We start from the raw sequence: 6,365 nt of genomic DNA on the forward strand, positions 1-6,365 counted from the left end.
CAAAAGATATCACAATGGGTAGTGATGTCAATTCTTGATGTACGCTTCTTCCCAGTGAGAAGTGACTGTTGCACTGTCTGCACAGTCACTTTTGTGCAGTTGCGTTCCAGCTGGATAGTGGACTTGTACTTCTGTCAGAGAACACAAATGGACCAGGTCCCAGTTGTGTTCCTCTTCTGTAAAATTTGCGATATAGTCACTGTCCACTGTTACGTTCCAGCTGTTCAGTTAACTTGTACTTCTACCAGGGAACCTTAGAGACTAGGTCCCTGTTGTGTTCCTCTTTGTAATGATTGCGAGCAGTTACAGACTTGTAAATCTGTCAGAGAACTCTAAGGGACCGAGTCACCAGGTCCCTGTTGTGTTCCTCCCTGAGGTCGTTCATGGATCAGGACAGTTGAAATGTAGGTCTGGTTCTCTATCTGGTTCTTCACGACAGTTTGTTAGATCATCAAAACATCAGAAGCATAAGGCAAAGACATTGAGAACCCATCAATTTTCCCCTTTTTGATGATGACAAACTTAGGCGTGGATGATATTATTTGATTAGAGCAAACAACCAGATAAACCAGGACTACGTAAGTCTACGCAAGTTCCCCCTTAATCTCTATGCAAGTTCCCCCTTAATCTCAGGTCCCTTAATCAATCTTCCCCCTTTTGGCATCATTAAAAAGCAACGCTATCAGATAATCAGCATAAAGAAGTCTAACGCAGCTAACTCATGCCACATATGTGCACACATCATGACAGAAATGAGAAGCCAGAGGAAAACAACAATGTACATACAAAAAGAGGAGCTGTTTCATTACTATTAACAATGGACTAAGCAAGACATGAGAAATAATGGTGAATTCCAGCATGCCATCACAAAAATAAGGCAAACAGAAAGAAAGCAACAGCCACAAAGTGTTAGAGCAAAAATAGCTGGACATGAATAGGATCCTAGGGGGCACTAGAAGAAGAAGGCTTGGAAGAAGAGGCAGCAATGGTTTGGAGAACCAGGTCCAGTCGAGCATTTGCAGTCAGTTGTTCTTCAAGTAATTGTGCCTGAAGTTTATCATTCTCCTTTGTCAGTCGGGCAACTGCTTCATTAACAAAATCAGGTCCTTTACTTGCTTGACTGAGCTGAGTCTCCAGTATGGCATTTTGAGCCCTCAACCTTTTGATCTCTTCAGAAGCTACATTTTGAGCGTTGATCAGCTGAGAAATGGTCGAGATGCTTCCACCAACTCTTTCTACACATTCACATTCTTCTAAGGTTGTCTTAGAAAAGGTTTGCTTGCGTGTGCCCATTCTGGGATTCCCCAAGGGGACCTTGTAGAATCTGAACACTTGAGTGAGGAAAAATCCATATGGTAACCCATGATTTCCACCTTTAACGTTTGCCACCTTTTGCATGTGGTCTATCATGATTGCAGGCAGATTGATTGGGACAAACTCATCAAGCGATTCCATTAAGACCATATCCGAGTTTTCAGCAGTAGACCTCCTCTCAGAACAAGGTAAGAGTACCTTATTGACCAATTCAAAGAGAAGCTGATATTCAGGAAGTAATACCTTCTTATGCACCTGTTCCCCCTGCTGAATAGCTTGCTCTTTCATGATTGCTTTCCTAAAGTTGACACCATAAACACCTTTGACTGAGGACATCCCTTCACATGGGATTCTGAGAATCTTTCCCAACGCTGAAGCATCGAGTACAATGTCTACTCCATTTACTAGCTCACAAATGTGATCCCTCTCAACGGTGAAGAGAGATGCGTAGAAGCTCTGCACTACATCTTCGTACACCAGAGGCATGCTTTCCTGAATCAAGTGCTCCCATTGCTGAAACTCAACAATTTCCAGAATTTGTCTCATACCTGCCATCTCTGAAATTGCTGGGTCAAATGTACGACCCCACAAGACCTTTTGAGTTCTTAGTCTCTGCTGCCAAAGACCTCTATCACTGGACATTGTACTCAGAGTAACAGGTTCTCTAACTGTCTCCCGTTTTCGTTTTCTAGATCTTTCAACAGATTTTCCTTTCCTGTTTGCTAACCCCTCAGTATCATCTTCAGATATGGCTTTCTCTACTTGACTCCTTTTAGATTTGTTGCTGCCCTTTACTAATGCACCATTTTGTTTCTCGATAGTTTTATCAAAAGCTTTATCCACACATTTTTAAGCTTTCATAGGTTGATCCACTAAGGAACCAGGTGCCTTTGGAGCATTTTTGTCAGTCCCACTATCCGAAACACTCTTGTCAGTAATAAATTCCCCATGATTCATCGACCTCTTTTTCCTTGTCTTGACACTCCTACTATTTTTCTGTACTATAAACTCACAACTCTCTTTCTGCTGTGACCTGATAGTGGGTGCCCTCGGAAAGGATTCTAAGGTCTTAGGGTGATCAAGAGAAGCAGAAGTATGTTTACCTGGAGAAGAATCAGGTGCTTCAACTGGTATTGCTGGAAGTGTCTGATGAGTCAGAGACTCGAAGAATGCTATGGTTCTTGCATTGCCAAGGAAAGGAGTTTCTTCCCCCTGATACTCAGATGAGAGATATGCTCCTTCATTTATCAGACTCTCAGCAGCGATAGCCATGATGTTATACGTTGCTTCCTTTTCTGGTGACTCTGTGAGTGTCACCAAGTCCATCATTAGGGAGTTCAGATACTGATCAGGATCATCCTGAGAGACTTTTGATGCTTGAGAAGGAAAAGCTACTGAGTGCTCCTTGATGAGGTCAGAGGAGTGATGAAACATAGGGTTTTCAGTGTGTGGAAGGAAAACAGGGTTTGTCAGAAAAGGAAATACTATAGGAATAGAGGAGGAACCAGTTGTAGATACACTAGTGTTGGAAGGAGTGAAATAGTGAATCTTTGGGGATGATTTTAAGGGTGATAGGGAAGTAGGTGTGGTACATGGACCCTGATGCCCGAACAAATTTTGAAAAAAAAGGTTTTGACAGCTCTTCTTTCGCAGTTCATAACTGCACTTTTAGCTTCTATGATCATCCTGAGTGTTTACCTGCAATGGTATCGATGTGAGTTAAGCTTGGTCAGAAAACACTTTAGCTAATTTATTCTGAGAGTGTCCTGTATAGCCAACAGATGGAGAGTCAGGTTCTCCATTAGATTCTCATAACCCTGTCTTCTCCTTGTTTCTTCCAGAATATTCTCCACACAAGGATTTGACGAAGATGTCTGGGGTTTGGTCTTTCGTTCTGCAAGACTCTCGAAGTTAATGCCACCCCTCCATGTGCTTGGTTCTCTTGTTCTGCAGTCTTCAGTTGTTGATGAGGCAATCAGGTTTTGCTTCCTTGTTCCCAAAGGGGTGAGACATGATCATGACAAGTGAACTACTCCATAGGTGCTCTTTTTCTGTATTCAGGCTAACCTGCATAGTTAACCAATAGCTTACTGAACAAGATTAAGCTGTTACCAGGTTCTGTGTTGCCTCAAGATAACTCAAGGCTTCTATTGACAGCATTTAAGTATGATTCCTTGGGACTTGAGCTTGGATTCTATTCCTCAAATGGAAACACAGAAGGGACCTGAAAGACACAGATTTCCGATTTCTCATTTACGTTCAGAATGGAGGGAAGTGATTGTTTTATCAGGTGGATGGGAATTTTGAGTTTCCAGTTTGAGACTGAAGTTTGTTTTGTAGGGAACTTGGGAGGTTAACTTGATTCTCCTCTGTTCTTTGTTCTGCTGCTTGTGGACCGCCATGAGCTGCATCTCCTCTCTCTCTTCATCCTCAATAGCAGTGAGTGAAGTACCTGGTTCCATGTGAGTGGTGGAGAATGGTGTTGCATTGTCTTCCACGTGTTTCCTTCATCATTGGAGGAAGGTGTTTCGTTGAATAGCATATGAATACTCCCTTAACTCAGTATGCCCCTTTTGTTGTAGACTTTGTGGCCTTTGATTCAGGATGGACCTGATCATACACCTGTTCACTAAGTAGGGAATTAGCATTTCCTGCTTTTGCCTAGAAGCTCTTGGCGATGTTCAATTTTGTCCCGTGGTCGGATCTAATTTGGTCTCCTTCCATTTTGTCTTCACTTGAATCCTCTTGATAAGGTCCATTCATACTTCAAGAGCCCCCTCCTTTGTTTTGCGAACTAGTGTCCAGGTGAATCTTGAGTTTGGCAGACTACGAACCAGGTTCTTCTGCATCAATTTATTCAAAAGTGAGAGCTTTGTATACACCAATCCTTCATGCCAATGATTCCGACTTCGCCCATCTCATACCACCAGCTTATGGAAATTCATAGTCAACAAAGTAGATGTTCTTATTTCCTTTGTTCGCTGAGACCACTTGGCCAGTTATCAGATTGGTAACTGTGCACACTTCTTGATAAGAGCTCTACTTCGTTCCTTCTATCACAGATTTGAGAGACACTCAGGAGACTGTACTTTGGATCATTCACATAGTACACGTTCCCAACTGAGTTCCAGAGTGCCAAAGACCCTTTCCAACTTTTCATTTACCGAGAATGTACCCTCTACTTCCTTTTTCTTTGAGGATACATTCCCTTCCTGCAGGGCTTTCAGTGAGAAGAATTTCAAGATGCCTTCAGTCACATGATTTAGGCATCCAAGTCCATAGTTCATTTCAGTCTGCTTCCTCTCACTGTTCCCTGCACATGCAAATCATGGGTTAGATTTAGGAACCCAAACTAGTTTGGGTCCCTTGTTATGAGAGAAAGGATGAATAAGGGTTTTCCTAGTCCATGCAGGCAACATCCGTTTCTTGCGAGTGGTACCTGGTCCCTTATTAGTAGTCACTTTATCAGTAAACACTTTGTTTTTCTGAACAGACTGAACCCTGGCCTGGCAATTTTCTTTAAAGTGCCCATTGTTCCCACAGTGGGTACATAGCCAGTTATCAGGGACAATGACATACTTGCTGTGTGGGTTGTAAGGATTTTTCTCCCTTTGAAACCCGATGCCCTGCCTGTTTCCACTGTTGTTGAGATACATGGCAGTGACACCATCTGAGGGCCAGGTCTACTTCAGAGACTTCTCAAGATCCATTCTTACTTTCTCCAATTCTGCTTGAAGTTGTTGATTTTTCTCGAGTTCACTACATAGACTGGTTTTTACAGCATTCAATTCCTTTTCAAGATTGATGTGTGTCTCACTAGCTACTCCCTTCCCTTTCCCAAGCATCACATTCCTATTTTCTCTATTGAGCCTTTCAATGGTTTCCTCTAGATCGGTGCATATCACTAAAAGTTCGTCCCTCTCTTGCTCACTGTTTGTATTTTTTTATTCTAAGGTGTGTTTCTCGTTGTTAAGACCTTCTATTGTTTCTTTTAGATCAACAACTACTACAATCAGGTCGTCTCTCTCATTTTCCACACTATTTATTCTTTCATTCAAAGCCTTCTTTTCTTTTTCAAGATTAGCTATGGTCTCATCTCGGTCCACTACACAAACAACCAGATCATCTCTAGATTGTTCGGCTTCTCCTAGTTCTATGGTCAGGATCTCCTTATCATTAACAAGGCTATAATAGACATCAATTAAGACATTTGCTGACGACCTTAGCTTCTTGGAAGAGTAGGATTTCAGATTTCTCTGAACATCCCTAAAGTTTACCTCACTGTCTTCATCATCTTCATCATCATCAAACTGAGCCATCAGCGCGAACAATGAATCATACTTCATTGCTCCAGTTTCCACTGCCATCATGGAACTGTTTTCCGCATCTGGTTCCCCTTCGAATTCACTCGAAGAGTCTCCCCAAGCAGCAAGAGCCTGATTAACAATATTGTCAGCAGCACTTTTTCGGTTGAATCACTTGTCTGGAACCAGGTTCCTTTTTGCTGTTTTGTCTGGATTTTGTTTGTATTGCTCCAGTTTCGCGAGTGGGCAGTCTTTGATGAAATGCCCTGGCTTCCCACATCTGTGACAGAGATCATTGTTCCTTGCTTTACTTGAACTGCCCCACTTTGGTATACCACCATTTTTTCGAACCATCTTTTGAAATCTCTTAGTAAGATATGCCATATCACTATCTTCATCACTTGAGTCACTGCTTTCCGCTTTGAGTACCAGGTTCTTCTCCTTCTTAGGCTCTCTTCTTTCGCTGTCTTTCTTTCTTTTCATCTCGTATGTCTTTAGATTACCAATCAACTCATCCATGGTCAGAGTTTGTAGATTTTTAGCTTCAGTGATAGCATTTACCTTACTTTCCCAAGACCCAGGTAGGATACTGAGGATTTTCCTTACAAGCTTGTTTCTGGGAATGACATCTCCAAGTGAATGAAGCTCATTTATGATGGAGGTGAATCTAGTGTGCATATCTTGTATAGATTCATCATCCTTTATCCTAAAGAGCTCATATTCTATGATGAGCATGTCAATCTTGGA

The sequence above is a fragment of the Nicotiana attenuata genome, unplaced genomic scaffold, assembly GCF_001879085.1.
Source record: "Nicotiana attenuata strain UT unplaced genomic scaffold, NIATTr2, whole genome shotgun sequence".
NCBI classification, from domain to species: Eukaryota; Viridiplantae; Streptophyta; class Magnoliopsida; order Solanales; family Solanaceae; genus Nicotiana; species Nicotiana attenuata.